This window comes from Anastrepha obliqua, chromosome 4, assembly GCF_027943255.1.
Source record: "Anastrepha obliqua isolate idAnaObli1 chromosome 4, idAnaObli1_1.0, whole genome shotgun sequence".
NCBI lineage: Eukaryota > Metazoa > Arthropoda > Insecta > Diptera > Tephritidae > Anastrepha > Anastrepha obliqua.
Window position 1 is genome coordinate 85,355,730 of NC_072895.1, and position 19,728 is coordinate 85,375,457.

Below are 19,728 nucleotides of genomic sequence, written 5' to 3' on the forward strand. Positions count from 1 at the left end.
ATTATAAAATTTATATTTTTCATTGAGATTCGAACTCACGAATTTTCAATATTTTTTTGTTTACATTAAAAAACTTGTACACACCAATTCGGTGTTTCATCCACTGAGACTCGAACTCTCGAATTTTCAAGCCTTAGCTCGGCTGTAACAACTGTACAACAAACACAACTAAATTTCACACTAGAACCTTTTTCAGAGCACCACATTATTTCCTTAAAATTAATCAACACTGATGACAAAAGCTCCTCATTTTCGTTAAAAAGTAATTAGACTGCGGAGTTTACTTAAAATGTTTTATTTAGAAATTATAAAATTTATATTATTGTGTTTTCATTGAGATTCGAACTCACGAATTTTCAATATTTTTTTGTTTTCATTAAAAAAAAATTTTCACACCAATTCGGTGTTTCGTCCACAGAGATTCGAAATCACAAATTCTCAAGTCTTAACCAAGCATCTACTCGCTCGGCTATAACAAGTATGAAACAAAGACAGCTAAATCTCACACTAGAACTGTTTTCAGAGCAGCCACATTATTTCGTTAAAATTAATCAACACTGATGCCTTGGCGTTTAAAGTACAGTAGATATATTTTTCACTTATATAAAATTGCTAAAAGAGAGATAGAAGTCACACCGAAAAGGGGAAAAGAATATTAAATGAAATATTTGATTTCCCCATTAAAAAATGTTGTATATGCTATTCTGATAATGAGCATGTATTAGAGACTAATAAAATACTTGTAAATGTGTTGGAATTTTTGTCAAAAGTGCTCAGCACTGTCTTGTAGGGTGTATATTGTTTTATAGAAATACAGGGTGATTGAATAAGAGCCCAAATTTTCTTTTATAAATAAAATACAACAAAATTTGTCGAAATTATTATTTTTTATTTCATCATATTTTTCAGTCTATGCAATTCTGTATGAAACACAATATCAGCTAAATGCCCACCACCACTCCTCTTGCATAGGGTGCGCATATCAAAAACTTCCATGACTTTTTGGCATAGCACTGTATATCGTTTTCTAGCTCTGGATTCGCGCTTATTGGCATAGAGCGTACTTTTTACTTAGCTTCAGAGAAAAAATCCCAATGGCGCCAAGTCTCAAGGTCTTGACGGCCATTTCCCGGTGCGGTAATGCGTCTTGTCAGCTTCGTTCGGAATTGGGTCATTGTTTCATGGGATGTGCGGCAAGTGGCAGTGTGACATATTGATCAAATCCATGTCATAACATTCAGGACACAAAATGTTCATTAACATGTCACCGTAGCAGCGTTACCGGCATCATTTCTGAATAAGTACGGTCAGATGGCTCCGTCAGCCCAAAAATCCCACACCAAACAGCACCTCGCTGCGGGTGCATAGCCTGTCTATTTTTATACTACAGTTGTCCAGTTCACAAAATTATAAATCTTCCAGATCTCAATCCATTGGACTATAGTTTGTGGTCAGAATTGTAGAATATGGCCTGTTAAAGACCTCAAAGAAATTTGGAGAGTCTCAAACCATCTTTGGTTCGAGCAATTGCTCTATGGCCTAATCATTTGAAGGCTTGTATAAAAGCCAATGGAGACCATTTGTAATGAAAATTCATTTTTTTTTTTAATATTTAGATGATTAAATAAAACTAACTCCGTTAAAATAAAAGTATTATAATTCCATATCTATAACCGACTTAACTTGTAACAGAAGATATGGCAGTCCTAAGTATTCTTTTTGGAATCATTGATCTTCCTTCTTCGCGGATAAGAGTCTCGCGTGCGCTTAACAGTGATTTTTATAGTTCCTTTACATTTTTACCCACTAACATATTTTGCTTATGCGTTGCCAAACGTTCCGTGTCCGCATACGAGAAGTGATGAAAGCATTAAATTAAGAAAAAAAGTGCCCGCGTCCGGTCATTAGAGTGGAATTTCTTCTAAAAACGCTACGGAAAACTTGGTTCTCGAACTTTTGTTCGTTTATGAGAAATGTCTGCCAGTGGAGGTTTCAATGTATTGTATATATGTAAGCTTATGCATACCTACATACTTATATACATATATGTGTATGTATATGTATGACAATCGCAGTGTATCACTAGGGCTATGTTAATTGGGTAAACATAAAGAGATAGCCAAAAACTATTTGCGATGAAAAAAAATCTACATAAATATTTCCAAGTTCTTTTATTTTCAACCACAAAACTATTCCACTTAATTGATTTCGGTGCAGATGAGTGGAAGTAATTTCAACAATGACACCAATCCAGCTTTACTATCCGGGAGGTAATCAGCGGTTCGCTTTGTTAGTAATGTCGACAACAGCACTCACAACACACTCGACAATCTAGCAGTGCAAAATACTCGTTCACATAGAATAAGCATTTAAGCAAGGAGTATATAAATACAATAAACATACTATGCATTTAGAAAAATAGGGTCCGGCTTGTGGGGCGAAATAATTAAAGGATTCAATCAATTTGTAATACAAACAACATATGTGCATGCATATGTACATACTTCAGTATGTTCAAAGTTGAACATACACTAAATACATCTGCACATACAGTATGCAAAGTTCGTATTAGTACACCCTCTTACAAATAAAAATACCACGTATATTTTCAAATTTACTTTAAAGCAATTGATTTCAATCGTAGTGCGGTATTGTATAATTCATAAAAAAATAGAATAATAACAAAAACTTCGAAACATTTGCATAGAATTGAAAAAAATAGCTTTAGTAGCAGTGTAGCTATTTCTACTGCAGGCAAAATTCGTATTAGTACACTTAGGATGCGTTGAATTTGTAAACAATTTGTTGGCATTTACCGTTATTTTCGAAACGATTGTGTTAAACATTCAATGTTTAACATTGGGCAGTTGCGTTTTAGTAGCCATTTGTTGAAGTTCGCGGAGTTAGTTTGCAATGTCGCCTAAAGTAAGTGAATTATCAAACGAAACTAGGAGATTAATAATAAATATGAACAAAAACGGAAAGTCTTTACACGAAATTACGAGAACATTGCAGAAAAGTGTGTCTACAATACAAAACGTAGTCAAAATTTATAGAGGCAGTGGAAGGATTGACAAAAAACTTCGAAATGTGAACAGGGCAAAGCTTGGGCAGAGGCACAAGACTTATTTGAAACGCCTTATCAGGAAAGATCCCACCGTCAGTGGAGTTTCACTAGCTGCAGAACTAGAAAAATACTTTGCTATCAAAATTACACCTCAAACAGTGCGCAATTATGTAAAAGAATTGGGATTTAGAATCAGAACTGCGGTTAGAAAACCGTATGTAAGCTCAGTCAATAGATGAAAGCGTGTTATATTCGCCAGGCAATATTTAAACAAAAATATGCTGTTTCAGAAAAGGGTAATTTTTTCGGACGAGTGTAAATTTAATATAAAAATGTCCGATGGACGCATACAAATTTGGAGAGAGTGTAATACTAGCCTTCAAAAACGAAATCTGCATCCTTCTTTCAAGCACGGTGGTGGTTCTCTGATGGTATGGGGGTGTTTCGGGGCAAACGGAGTAGGAAAGTTGCATTTTATTGATGGAATTATGACTGCGAGGCAATATAGTGATATTTTAAAAAAGAATCTACGCAAAAGTGCCAAAAAATTGGGTTGCAAAAAAAAAAGTATATTCCAGCAAGATAACGACCCTAAGCACACCGAGTTGGATACAAGGTTATGGATCCTTTATAACTGTCCAAATTATCTCAAAACACCACCACAAAGCCCGAATATTAATCCCATAGAAAATTTATGGTCGATTTTCAAAAAGCAACTGAAACATCATCAAATAAGGAACCGAGAACATTAAAAAAAAGTCCTCAAATCAGAGTGGAAGAAGATTTCTCCAAATCTCACAAAAAAATTGGTGGAATCTATGCCGAAGAGATTGTCTGCTGTTCTAAGGCAACGAGGGTATCCTACAAAATATTAATTTTCTGAACAATCTTTTATTTACTCTTTAAATCATTAAAAAAACATGTGTACTAATACGAATTTTGTTTCTGTGAAAAGTGTTAATTTTTTTCTTTCTTAGTTTTGTTTTGCAATTTAATACTATTTGTGAGTGGTTTTGTTATTTAGCCTTATTTTAGTTAATTATCTATAAAATAAAACGGTGTCAAGCATTTGTTTTCAAATTAATTTGAAAATATACGTGGTTTTTTTATTTATAAGGGGGTGTACTAATACGAATTTTGCATACTGTACATATAGTATGTATGTATGTGAGTAGTGATGCATAAAACAAGCCCATCGCTAACTCACTTCTAAAATAAAACAGCTGAAGCGTGAACTGGAGGATGCTATCTACAAAAATAGCATAAAAAAACCAAAGATATGAAACAAAATTGCAATACCCTAACGCATACTATACGGGAATCTATGTGAAGTGCATAAAAAGGGGTAAGATGGAGGAGAAACAATATTTACTAGTGACAGCAACCGCAGTCGCAGCCGCAACTGTATCAGCATCCATTGACAGCAAAACTTCGACGCTTGATGGTTAGCTGAGTGGTTGTTGTTGTGGGTAGTGGTAGTAGTAGGTTAGCTGCTGTGACGGAATGATTGTTAACACTGCTGACCCACTTTTACTAAGAGCAGCGACAGTGGTACAACAGGTTAAAACTGAATTATACGTCAAACAAAGAAAACAACAAATAAGCACACAAATGAATAGAATGACCGACAAAAATGTTATTTTTTTTAATGTTCAAATATTCCAAACCTAGTATATAATAATAACAACAATTGGTTTAGTGATGAATGCGTTTATGGAATTTGTTGTTGCTTGAATGTGTTAATGATGAGCAAAAATACGGAATGGTTTAATAATGGCATAAGAGGAAAGAGTTAAAAGGTAATTGCAAAGTCTATACAGTGGTCACACAATTTATTCGTACACTCACAGTTTATGAACGGATACACCTGGAACTTAAGGTAATAACGAAATAAGGCACAATTTTATGCAAAAATATTATTCGTTCATAGCCATATAAAGAAAGACGAAAGAAAAACGAGTTTTCTGTACTTTGTTGGGCCGCCTTTAGCTTTAATAACTGCTTCTAAATGTCGATGTTAACTTTTTCTTTGGTTTCATTAGCTGCAATTTTCTCTCACTCAACACTTAAAGGTGTCTTTAATGACGCCTTTGATGTTCATTTGAGCTTTCTGATTCTTCTTTCTAGAAGCTCCCAGACATGCTCAGTTGGGTTCAGATGCGGCGATTGAGGTGGAGTTTTAAAGATGCTTACAATGGTAAACTTGTTGAAACAAGAACTCTTTGGCATTCCGTTCAAGTTTAACGGAACTATCATGCAAATTATTCTTCAGAACGTTTAAATACAGATGTTGGTCCTTTTTATCATCAATATAAACCAATTTTCCTACTCCAGATGTAGCTTTTTTTCGCCTTCCGGCTTGGTGGTGATTAGTTTTCAATTTGCCAGTATTAACGTAATTAATAGTAACACTTTGAACTGTATAATGCGATTTGCCAATGTTTTTTTCAATTTCACGCAGATACTTGTTTTCCAAGTACAATTTAATAACAATTTTACGCATTTCTAATGATAAATCCGCACTTCGTCCCATTTTGTCACTTTCAATCGATATTACGCGCAATTGAAACTGAATCGGCGATAAAAACTAAGAAAAACCAATCTTATTTTGTTTTCAGTAATTTTAGTAAAAATGCAAACAATAATTTAAAAAAAAAAACGTACGGATAAATGTTTTGCAGTATTTTGCTACATCTGCCTGCTTTCCTTGGATCCCGTCAGTGAGTTGAAATAACGGGAGTTTTGTTTGCGACAATTCATTAGAAATGTAATATTAAAGTGACCCGAAAGAAATATATAGTCGCAATATATTTTGCGCAAAGCTAACATTTTTTACCTACTACGCCGGGTGTACGAATAAATTGTGTGACCACTGTACATGCATACATACACACATATACTCGTATACATGCGTAAATACAATAAAAATAACGAAAAAAAAACAAAACCATGTTATGGAGCGCGTGCGACGAAACTTAATTTTTAGTAAGCTGCTACAACAACAACGAAACTTAATTCCGGGGATTTTCTGTTGTTATTGTAGCAGCATAAACATTCCCCATACTTACATATGGGGAATGCTGCTGGAGTGACAGTCCTTGGCCGGATATAAATCCGGGTCGTTTCGGTAACGTAGAACGTCGTGAAAACGCCTGGGATTCTCTCTCTCTCTCCTGGGACTCTCTCTCTCTCTCTCTCCTGGGATTCTGTCTTACTCTCTCCTGGGATTCTGTCTTACTCGCTGTCTCTCTCCTGGGATTCTCTCTTATTGCTTGTTGACGCTTTTAATCCTCATATAACAACCGGTGTTTTTGCTCGCCCCACTGTCGTTCGCAAAATGTCCTGAACATCTGAATACATTTTGTACTAAGATCGTTATTTAAATATAAATCATTTGTTAACTTAGTTTTGTCATGAATCAAGTGAGAGCACTCAGAATAAATGAGATTGAATTCACTGTGAAATATTATTTTATTTAAATTCAAAAGTAGTCGGGTGACGCAGAATCCTACTCACAATTGACATTAAAAAAATGGCAAATATATTGGAGATTCTTTTTAGTCTTATTTTTCGACGTAGTTCACTACGAAATATAGCAATATAAACGTTTCAAAGCTTTTCCACCCTTCCAACACCTTCCACAAATATTATTTCTTGAACTCGCTAAAATATGTCTTAATTTTCTCTACATGCCACCGCAAACCACTATACGCATTTTTGCCATAAAAAAACGGGTTGCTGTCGAAATTCTGTATGTACAAAATTCTAAAAACAAAATTCTGCTTTTTAAAATTCTGCTTTTTAAAATTCTGCTTTTTTAAAATTCTGCTTTTTTTAAATTTTTTTGCAATTTACAGAATTTTGTCATCCAGAATTTTGTAATACAGAATAATGACACGCTCCCTAAAAAAACTTATCACAAAAACTATTTGCCTTCGAGCAGTATTGCCGTTTCGATTATTTTTAACCACAGTTAGTTACATATTTATTTTTCTTCACAAGTATTTGAGTTGTTTGGTTATTAATCATATTTCTAATTCTAAAATCGCAAAAATCGCTTAAGGGGGGAGCCTGGTTTATGAGGTCTAAAAATTGCATCTTTTTGCGATTTTTTTTTTTAAGGAAAAAATTAATTTAGCACTGCAAAGTTTTTTCTATCTTTTAATGAACATTTAAAAAGTATAAAAAATTTTTGTAGTGGTTAAAATAAGTTGAAAAAAATGTTTAACATAGAAATTAGTAGAGCGCTGCAACGCTGGAGTTTCCAACTGGCATACAAGATACAGTTCGTAATTATTATCGAAAGCAAAAAATTCAAATGGATTTCTAATTATCATGATTTTTTATTCTAGATGAACTAAGAAAACTGAGAAAAATTCCAAAATTTCAACTTTTTGGAGGTTTTAAAGAAAAAAATGCTTTTCTATAAAAAAAATTCACTTCAACTTGGTATAAAAATCTTTAAAATTTTTTTTTATCTATTTTGTTAGCTCAAATAGAAGAGAATTTAATACTGAAGGGAACAAGCTATGATTCATTTCAAAAGGTTCATTAGTTTTTTTTCACTCATGTACGCCAATTCAAAGAAATCATAAAAATGAAAAGTCGAGAAAAGAAGATAAAGTTTGTACTATAGCTGTCCGGTCACAGCGTAACTACCTTACGCTCGCCTACCTTTGGCTTTGTATCTACGGAAATATTGAGAATTAGGCTCTGTAACTTTGTGTGAATATTCTGAAATATAGGTATTAGGAATCGCTTAAAACGAAAAAAAAAATTGATTTTTTTGGCCTTATAAACCAGGCTCCCCCCTTAAGCGGCTATCGCGCCAATCAAGAAGAAGATTTCTAAAATTGTTGGGTTGCATGGGGTAGCATAACCGTATACAATGTTCTCACATAGTCCACTACACACATTTTAGCTTTTATCCAGTTTAGGCTCGTTTGATGAAAAAAAATTTAATTTTGCTATAACGTACGAGTTTTTGGAACCAGAATTTTACATTTTCTTCCTTGAAATTCTGCTTCTGTACATTAAGAATAGCATTAAACACTTTTTTCTTTAAAAATTTTTTTAATTCCATCATTTTTCATGCCTTCTTAATTTTTCATAATCTGGTTTCTTCCTCCGTACAATGCTTGGAGCGGCCCATTTTGCTCACTTTATTCAATACTAATATATACCTATAATCTAGTTATACATACAAACATATTATTTATTTTATTTTCTATAATTTTTTCCAAGCACAAAACTCATTTGTTTATTTAAGTGAGTCCAAAATAAGAATGAGGCAAAATACAACATGATATGCAATACAGAACAGAAAGCAGTTCACCACTGATCACATTTCGTAAACAATCTTAGCAAAAACAATTTGCATTTCCGTGATGCAGTCCATTCGAAAAATCGAAGTGCACTGTTTCTATTATATTTTCCAACAGTGTAAATATATGTATGTATATTTATATGAAAATTAATTTTTTGTTGAAAATACATGTTACATATACATACACATATAAAATGTTGATGTCTGACCAAAAATTTGGTTACTCTTTAGTTACTTCTTTTCCAAAGTTTTATAATTTTTTTTTTCGCTCCCGACAGCACTATTTCAAGGGCGATTCTCTATTCGTTGGGCAAAATCAAGAAGTTCACACAATAAGTGAAGGAAAAGGTAACCTGAATATTTATTTCATATTAATATTGTTTACAGCCTAATACTTTTGTGGAACAACATCAAGACGCACGCCACAAATAGGAGGGGGAGCTCGTTCAAACACCCAAAAAGGTGATTTTCCTTTCTAAGAGCTCCCAGCCATGCTCATTTGGGTTCAGATCCAGTGATTGAGGTGGAGTTTTAGGCTACTTACAGTGGTAAATAAGCCATTCTTCTACGAGATAAGATGAGTGTTTTGATCATTGTCTTGTTGAAACAACAACCCTTTAGCATCCAGTCCAAATTTAACGACACTATCACCACAAAATATTTGTCCATTTTATCATCAATAAAAACCATTTTTACTACTCCAGATGCAACTATGCACCCCCAAACCACTGCATATCGTCCTCCATGCTTATCGGTAGGAATACGATTTTTTTTCTTTCTGTTCAGTATTTTCTTTTCGCCAAACTTTTGGAGGGCCCTCTGATCCGAAAACATTAAATTTCGACTCATCACTGAATATGACGTGGTGCCAAAAAGAATCTGGGTCATTTATACCTATAGCGTTTAGCAAACTCCAATCTCTTATTTCTGTTAATATCTGAAATGTAGGGCTTACGACGTGCCACTCTGCTATGATAACCAGTGTTACGCAATTACAATTAAGGATTGTTTATGGGCTTACTTTTTTACGCAAAGACTCTAGAATATTTCGGCATAGTATCGTGGAGGTTATTTTGGGATTTTACGCGGCTGATGCTACTATATAGCGTTCCGCACGTGAAGTCAATATTTTTCGCCTTCCGGCTTGGAGGTGATTACCTTCCAATTTACCAATATTAACGTAATTAGGAGTAACACTTTGATCTGTAGGATGTGATTTGCCAATTTTTTGCCGAATTCGCGCAGAGACTTGTTTTCCAAGTACAATTTAATAACAAATTTTACGCATTTCTAATGGTAAGTCCGCACTTCGTCCCATTTTGTCACTTTCAATCGAGATATTACGCGAACTGAAACTGAATCAGCGAGAAAAACTAAAAAATCCTACATATATTATTTCGTTTTCAGTAATATTAGTAAAAACAGAAACGATTTCTACTGTTGCTTTTGTAGGAACAATATCATGAACTGAAAGTGTACGAATAAATGTTTTGCAGCATTTTGCTACATCTGCCTGCTTTCCTTGGAACCCTTTAATGTGAGTTGAAATTACGGGAGTTTTGTTTGCGGCAATTCATCAGGAATGTAACATTCTTACACTGACCCAAAAAAAAATAATAACAGCAAATATTTTACGCAAAGCTAAAGTTTTTTACGTACTACGCAGGGTGTTCGAATAAATTGTGTGACTACTGTATGTTTATATGTATATGTATATAATACATACTTTTGCAGATAATAGTGTTTAAGGTTATGGAAATTGGATGGTTTGATCACACTTTACATACTGCTCATGTTAATAAAATCATTTTTTACCTCACAAAATCAGCTGAATACTTCCATCACATTAGCCATAAAACTTTTACTTTTTTCTTTGCTTCTGCAACAAGTATGTATGTATTTACTACCATAGTACCTACTTTTATTACTATTTTTGCTTCTACTGGAATTCCACAAGCATGAATCATACAATGAGTCACAAAAATTTCCTACCGTACGCTTGTTCACACAACAATTCAGATGGAAATTCCAGGAATAACATCATCAGATTTAAGGAATTTCATACAAACTGGAATTTGAAATAGAATTAAAGTTACGTATGCATGCGTTTGCCTGCGAAGCACACAAAGCGAAGACACGAGACTTAATTACACACAGTATTGGGCAAAATTTAAGATTTCTCTTAGTAAATTTTCCACATCTCACATGTTTTTTTATAAAAATTACTTCTCACTTCCCTCGGCAGGCAATGGGGTAACCTCCGAGTGTATTTCTGCCATGAAAAAGCTGCTCATAAAAAATATCTGCCGTTCGGAGTCGGCTTGAAACTCTAGGTTCCTCTATTTGTGGAACAACATCAAGACGCACACCACAAATCGGAGGAGGAGCTCGGTCAAACACCCAAAAGGGGTGTACGCGCCAATTATATATATATATATGTACATACATACTTCTCACGTACTTATATTTCGCATTTTTTTTGTCATTTTAGGTTTGACATTTTAGGTTGGAACTAGGGTTGTCATTTTAGGTTTGACAAAGACAAGTAAAAATAATTATAAATAATCGAGAATTTTTTCCCGCTGTCAAAATATTGTTCACGATGAGCAAAGCACTTTTCCATACGTGTGAGCTAGTTTTTGCATTAATCAAGTTTTTATAGTCTATTTGTCAAATTTGTATGTGATATCCAATGCGAACAAATCTTTTTAACGGTCAAATGCTCATAAAATTTGCATTCGAGTGGAAAACATTCCTTAATCTGATGATATACATACATATGTACATACATACATATGTACCACATGACGAGCTCGAGCTTGTTATATTAATTCCCGTATGGCATCGATGTTTTCTTGCATAACAACGGAACCTTCACAATCGTCCCATAGCGCAGCGTGACCACGTTTTAATTCGGAAAGCTACCTAAACAAGGTTCAAGATGGTGCTCCGAAGCGAGGTGATCCAAAACACTATAAACTCGGTAGAAAAAGTCGGCGTACAAGGAACCAACAAATATAATTCATTGAAAAAAAGGCTTTTATATAGTTGTTATGAAATCCAATTTATTTTAAATTCATTCAAGGATATTTAGCTTTCGCTTTTATGAAAAAAAAAAAAACGATAAATATTCCACCAATAACATACAAATAAAACAAAATATGAATTCGCCTTCAAAATCCATTAGAAAAAGTCTAAGTACAAGGTACATATGTATGTTCAACCAAATTATTTTTCTTCCAAATTTCACTTAAAATTTAATAATAAGTCGGATATCCCCTACGCTTGAAAACTTCCGCCAGACGTTTTGGCATGGAATTGACAAGTTTAGAGGTCTCCGCCGAAGAGATTTCAGCCCATTCATCGCGCAGTACTTCCTTGAGCATAGCCATTGAGGTAATTGTGCACTGATGTATTTCCCGTTCCAGTAAATCCCATAGGTGTTCTATTTTTGCTTCTTTTCACTCCTCTCGAGAGCATAGGGCCTCGACAAGACTCAGTCTTGTGTAGGTTTCGTTAATCTATTTTAATTTCTGACAGGGTACGTGATTAGCCTGCCGCTACCAGTCCTTAGTGGGAATGCTCACCTGTCGTTGCTTAGGAGCAACGCTTTCTTACTGCTTGGAGTGCCATTTGTGTTTCACATTTTTCTAGCAGAAGGATCGCACAAAATGGTTGAAGACTTCGCTAAATGTAGAGTGTCTGCGCTATTACCGCGGTTGCCCGCTTCCTCTTGCTGGCAACCACAATGCAACGCTGACTATTGACGGGAGTAAGGATAGAAAGGATAAGTTTTTGGGTTTGAGGAATGATTTTTTTTTTCTAAAGGAATCAAATATAGTGATTGTGGTGGTGTTAGAAGCTGATTCTTTCTACAACTTTACTAGCCATGCATCCCCATATCATTGCTTCACCATCACCATGCTTCATAGTAGGAAATTTGGTGAAGATAAGGAAATAAGACAGAAGCATGTGCGCAGACTTTTTCTGTCGAGTGTACACTATACATCCATCTAGCACAATCTTGTTGTTTTAATTCAAATTGAAGCCAAGCCGATACACACTTATGAAAGAGCAAGGACTGTAGATTATTGCACTGTCTGCCGTTTTATCCCTAAATGTCATAATTTTGTTTAACGGTGTATTGAATTTTTCTAATTTGATCTCAAGTTGATACATTTTGAAAAAATTGTTTTTAATAGTCTATAATATCATATGTTAGGCCAATTCTGGATAAGTAGGTATTTAAGCTGCTGCAGTATATGGAACGCGCATCTCACGAGTCAACTGTAGCTATTCTCTGCTCTGGATAGTGGTTGGATTCCGAAAAGGGCATTCAGGGGGCGAGAGTTCGCGAAAGTGAACTCTGTACTAATCCTGTTTAGTTCGGTGATTTATGTTTATGTCTACTCTCAAGATTATATATACAGCGTACGCTCGATAACGTGAACTAATTCAAACCAAGGCAGTTCACGTTAACAAAAGGGTTCACGTTTTGGAATGCCCAAAAAGACTAAGTAAATAGGTATATTTTTTCACATTTAAATTCACATTTTATTCTTGTTTTCGTTACATATGAATTGAAAATTACGTCGTACGATGCTTTTATTTAAAAAAAATCAGTCATCTTTTTTTGTATCTTCTGTTTTTTCGCCTGATATTTTAAGAAAAAGAATACCGTATCTCTTCTTGAATCCTTGGAGCCATCCATCACCAGCGAAGAAATTTGCTTAATTTTCTTTAAATTTTGCAAGCAGTGTTTTTGCCTTTTCTTTCAACATTAGAGCACTTACTGGCCAGTTTTTATCTCGCTTTCGGATAAACCAACGATAAAGGGCTCTCTCCCTTTGGGGCAACTCTGAAGAACGCAGTGTTTTTCTATTTCCAGGTCCACAATACGTGTTGTTTACGCATTTTAAAATCACTTGCTTTTTCGCTTTAATGTTACAAATTTTTGATTTAGCAACATTATATTTCTTTGCTAAAATCGTGACAGATGAGCCTTTTTTTAAAAAGCCGAGAACTTTAGCCGTTTGTTTTAATGTCAAGCACACGGGTTTTTTAGAACTCATTTTCACCAGGAAACATAAGACGAAATCTCTTTGCAAAACCAAAACCGCGACTGAAATATTTTACTCCTTACACGCAATTACGAATAAAATGCTTATTTTATAATTAGGGGATTCCCCAATTTCAGAATTACTTGAGATCAATGTAAACTACATTCAAATAATTGTAATGTTTATTGTTCATGTTATAGAGCTTTTTGGGTTTGTTCACGTTTTAGAGTAGTCAATGCACAAAAATGTCTGTTCACGTTGTGGGGTGGACAATCTCTCTTGCCAACAAATGTTACTGTAAGCAATTGAGGTTAAGTCCTCTCTCGACGAACAAAACTAACACTTTATAAGGCTCTCATCATGCCCATCCTATCGTATGGCACAGAGGCTTGGACGATGACAATATCCTATGAGGAGTCCCTCGGAGTGTTTGAGAGAGACTCTGCGGAAGATTCTTGTACCTTTGTAAGTGGGCGACGGCGAGTATTGTAAGCGATGAAACAATAAGCTGTATGAGCTTTACACTTGGGTCATGCTATCCGAATGGATACAAATGCTGCGACTCTCAAAGTATTCGATGCGGTACCAGCTGGTGGTAGCAGAGTAAGAGGAAGGCCTTCTCTGCATTGGAAAGATCAGATGGCGCTAATTAGCGCGATAAAGAAACGACTGAAGAAAATTCAAGAAAAAGAAGAAGATACTATTATTAAACCTGATCCTTACAATGAAATCAATTCTTAGTTTTGGCCCTTATCTGTGGCGTAGTAGGTAAGTTAATAAGCGCAAGTCCCGAAATGGTTTCTTTTTGGTGTAATTTGCATGCCGTAAGCATCATTAGTCCATATTTTTTCAAAAATTATTTAAGTTGATGCCAAATAGTGCGTGACTTTTTGTGTATTACATGCATACCAAACATCTATGTATGTACATAAGTGCTAAATTGTTTCAACAAAACGGTGCAGCTTGCATACAGCTTATGAAATCAAAAGACGAGCCCTTAGTAATCGAATCACCTCAATGAATGAATATCAGTTGGTTCCCTTGATCCCTCGATGTTGGGTTCGAACTCTGATTATGGACTACTTCTTGGGTACGTCAAGCAACTATTGACTGACGAAAATCACTTAAATCAACATTGTAATGAGGGAATGAGTGACTCAAGAAGAATTTTAAAACATAATATAAATAAAATAAAATAAAAAAATTACACTTGCATCTGAAGCAAATTTCTAGTTCCCAGCTAGTGCTTTACTTTAACGCATAAATATGTACAGTTGTTAGCTATCATTTTACGTATTTGAAAGCATACGAGTGTGTCCCAATTTTCGCACAGCCCCACTAAAAATTACATATTGCGTATGTGTGTATCTATTAGTAGTTGGAGATATGGATATACTCGTACATACGCAAATATGCGCATGTAGCTCTTCTACTTGTAAGCAGCTAGTCGCTTCGATTAACTCGTATAAGCAGGTTTCATTTGTGTAGTGCATGTATGGTAAATGGCATGAGTTTGTATGCATATTTGCTTTAAATTCTATTTCTAATCACTTCCGTGCTCCACTGCAGTAATGAACGTAGTGCATAAAATATGCTGAACCTACAGGAAAAACCTGAGCTAGTGAGAAAAATCGTATTCACAACTAATATTATATGTACGCATTAACAAATCTAAGCTGATCTGGTGATTGGAGTTACTCTCAATAAGTGTTGTTTCTGGTCGTATTTTGAAGCTATATTCATGCCATTTTATGTGGAATATGACATCATTCAAAAAACGCCTGTTCTTCGCTGACAGTTTCAAACAGTCGGTGCAATTTTTGATAGCACTGTCCAATATGTCCGCCGTTTTTCCGGCAGTAGCATCTCCAATGTTGCCCTCGTAATTTGACGTAGACCCAAAGAAAATAAAGAGATGACCCAGTCCTGAAATTTCTCCTTCGCAAGTTCGAGCGTTGTGTCGCTTGTGGGGTACGTAGCGATGTCTTGTTGGAACCGTAGCTCGAATATGGTATATTGATGTTGGCGAGCTCTGACCATAGAAAGTTGGCTGCATCATCGCTGAGTCCCGTAGAGTATTGACGGTACACGACGGTAAAGATGTTTTCTTCCTCAGTAAGAAATAAATATGGTCCTATGATGCCGCCGCACCAAAGTATCAATCTTTGTGGATGCTTTGATGTTTGTTTGAACACTTCTGGTTGGTGTTCGCTTCAATATTTTTTTATTATTCACATAGCTGCTAAGCCAAAAATGAAAAAAAATCGATATCGATATGATTATCAATCGGTTGGCCCAGTTTCGAAGCCAAGAAGTTCGCGGAACTAAGTGTGAAAATAGGCAAAGATAGCCGACTTTCATTTGTCATTTTTTTTTTTTTTTTAATAATAAATGATAATCTGAATGAGGTCGCAACTGTGTTTTAAGCTGATCAGCTGCGCTCATGACCTTGGACATCCCTCCAACCACTTCAAGGGTAGTGGAGTACTGTAAATCAAGGTTGCACTATGGCGAAAGACACAATATCTTGATGCTAACATGGGTCTCGGGACACGTGGATATCGCGAGTAACGGGATCTCTGCCTCTTTAGCTAAGAACGGGCCCGGAACCCGTTCTGCCACTCCTTTCTGTAGCCAGCAAAGCCACGGTTAGCAAACGGCTTACTTCGACCCACAAGCGACCTACCTTGGCAGGCTGAGAGAGGCTACAGATGGACAAAACGGATGTGTTCGGCCGACTGTCACAGATCTGCCGGTCATTAAGCCGAAGGGACTGACTGTAGGCAACTGGTTGGAGTGATGACGGGCCACTTTCTATGGGCGAAGCACACGAAAAAGGTAGGCATCTCATACGGTGCACTCTACCCAACATGCGGAGAGTAAAATGAGACGCGGACCACTTTTTGTGCATCTGCATGACTTTCGCTCGAATCAGGCTTGAGTTCTTTGGCACTGATGTGTTAATAAGCGACCATCTTGGCTCCTTGGTCCAGTTTCGAAGCCCCACTTTTGTACGGCAGCCATCCCAACATGAGTAGGAGTATACTAGGGAAGCCTTTTCTTTATTGGGTATCAAAATTGGCTCTTAATGCCCGCATATGGATTCTTTCATAAACAGTTTGTCTAACTTAAACTGTCTTAAATGTTTACAAAGGGCAAAAGTTCGGAAGCAGCCCATCTCCCTACAAGGAATGTGCAATATATGCAACTATATTACACACAAATATGTATGTAAATACAACACACTTTTGCATAATAGGCGGTAAAATGAAAAACCGGAGCAAATATGAATATTTAAAGTGTTGCCACACGTACACGTGTGTACACGTACCACATAAAGATGCTGTTGATAGTTCTGTTTTGAACACTTGAAAGCAGTAAAAACATAAACCATTCATTTTCCTCCACGTCGGTCATCGTTTAGTTTGTTGGTTGGCCGAAACTGAAGAGCAGTCTCTACTCAACTTCATTAGCCAATCTGAAGTATAGCCGGTCAGCAGCGCGCATTCGCTTGCTTACAGTAACGAACTTAGAAATCAGGTTCATTTTCCACTGGATACAAAAATACTTCAATGCTTCTGGAAATAGAAACTGGACTTCAGAAGCGTTTAAACGCATGAACTTGCACGAAACTGCTAAAAAAACAACTAGAAAAAAACTTATAGAATATGAAGACACTCGAAATTTCACCACAATCGATCGTTCATTCAACTTGGATGGTCAAAAATACAAAAATACTAGTTCCCACGACAGTCGGTTTGTTAGCGGAACGGCCCGGATTTATATTCGGCCAAGGGCTGTCACTCCAGCAGCATTCCTCGTACAAACATGGGGAATTTATGCTGCTAAAATAACAACAATATTAGCGAATCTAACTCAAAGTATTGGTGGCTTTTTTGATGTGTACTATAAGAAGCTAAAAGTAAGCGTTTCGCCTCGTCTTCCTAATCACTGTAGCGTATGTTAGGCTGAAATAACTATCTGGTTAAGCAAAAATGTGACTACCTTCAGAGAAATCTATATTTACTCCTATAGCCAAGCGGCAATTAAATCTCTTGTTGGGGTTGTCACTAATCCCATCATTGCTCGCAAATGCCGGGCGTCTTTTTAAGATGGCGGAATATTTCCGCATCCGTTTGATATGGGTGCCAGAGCTTAGTGACATACCAGGGAATTGTAAGACATAGAAATTAGCAAGAGAGGACACTACCACTCACCTCCCTCTTGCTATGTAGATTGTGGGTATACCCTCACCACCTACAAACTGGGTGGTGCAATGGGATGCTAGTCGCTCAAAGGTGCCACTTAATCGGTCAAGGAAAAACATTTCTATGCTAATTGCTTTAATAACAGGCCACTATCTCATAGGTCGACATGGTCAAAGATTGAGCGTACTTCATTTCAACTATTGCAGAAGCTGCAAGAATGATGTGGAGGAAGAGTGCGTTAGACACCTTCTCTGTTACTGTCCCGCGTGGCATGCTACTAGTGTCTAAACACTTTGGCTCATCGTTTCTAAATAATACTGATGACCTCAGGGATACAAGTGTCAACCAGATCATTGGGTTTGCACTTAAAACAAAATGGTTTAGGGAGGAGTAGCAGATAAACTGCTACTGCAGTATCACAATGGATTGATAACGGTCTAAGTAAGTTACTCTAGAGACCGACTGCTGCTTCTACCTACCATTTATATACGTATGTGATTCCATAACCTCTTAAGACAAAAAAAAATTTTTCGATTTTTTCAAAATTCTAGACCAGCTTCCCCCCTTAAAGGAGGTATCATCTTAATTTGTTGTGGTTTTTCCACTGGCATTCGCTTTGCCGATTTGAAAATATTTCCAAGAATAGGGTTTAACACAAGAAACATTTTTCATAAAATCAAAAACGGAGTTCACTTTTCCTTAACGAAGTAATGCCGTCATCTTCCGCCTTTTCAGATTCAAAGGAATATTCGTCAGAACTGTCACTATCTAGTGTATCATCTCTAGATCGCTTAGCCATCGTGCGTAGGATAAAATATAAAATATATAAAAAGCCTGCTGGTTCCTCTGACAGTGAAATTCGATCTGACTCTACTGTCGTCTCAACGTAAGTTTACATTATAAGGAAGATAAGAGTGCATCACTAATGGCCCCTAATGACTTTGAATGAAAACGTGACTCTTTTACGAGTACTATACCTATGCGTATCTTATCGCTCAGAATGGCAGACGTCACGAGCCTTGCAGCTACGAACTAATTTGGGCGGCTATATGCCGATACTCGTCCCCAAAGGGTTAAGCCTTAAAATATAAAAAAAATGTACACATAGTTCCAATGTATTTTTGTACCGAAAGTGATGCACTCTAATGCACATACATGCAGTGGTTACCAAATCAAATTAAATTATTTGTTGTTATAAAGAAAACTAATTTAAAAAACCTTAAATAAAAATAAGCATATTAAACTAAAATAGTTTAACATTTTACACAACTGAACTAAAAAAAATATGTAATTATTTATTTATTCAATTAATAGTGTAAAAAATACCGTATTTCTTCTTCTTCTTCTTTATTTGCAAATTCTTAATACAGTTTGTGTCAGAAGAAAAGTACCGATTTTTTTCTTCTAACTTCAAGATATATTTCGTTCTGCTTTTTGCTGCGTAATAGTCCCACTCAAGGGCTACGACGCCAGTGCTAACTTAGGTTAGTGTAGTTTGAAAATTTCCCGTAAACGCAACCAAACAAAAATGAGTGAGAAGTACGCGACTCGTTTCGAGGCGGTATTTTTATGCACACATTCGAAAGGGCCGACAATAAATGGTATAAAAATTGTGACTTTTCCGCGCGGCTTGAAGCGAGTGACAACAAAAAAGGAGGATAAAGTGATCGTCCAACATTTTAAGCGGGATCCTGCTTTGCGAGTACGCCAAGCACGCACAATTCTTGCTAAAAAGGGAATAGATGTGAGTATCAATACCATCGAACGACGACTGAAAGAGGCGAACATATCCTACCGTCCCACATCATCAAAACAACAAAACAAAAAAAATCCTCACAGTAATGAACTGGCCTTTCCAGTCCCCAGACGCCAAACCCATTGAAAATGTAAGGGGAATTATGAAAACGCATCTTGCCGAAAAGCCAGTCCGCGATTTAATGCAACTTGTGCGTCAAGTTCGCAAAATCTGGTCCCCTTTGTCGACGAGCTACGTAGAAAAGCTGGTTTAAAGCATCCAGAGAAGATGCCAGGATATACTCCAACGATGAAGACTACATGGCTTATTGC

General features: G+C 36.1%; 1 protein-coding gene across 2 annotated transcripts in view; it reads right to left on the bottom strand.

The window, feature by feature from the left end:
- The window catches only part of LOC129243753 (membrane-associated guanylate kinase, WW and PDZ domain-containing protein 1), an 82,376-nt gene that overhangs the window by 12,416 nt on the left and 50,232 nt on the right, over positions 1–19,728 (bottom strand). The gene's annotated exons all lie outside the window — the stretch shown is intronic.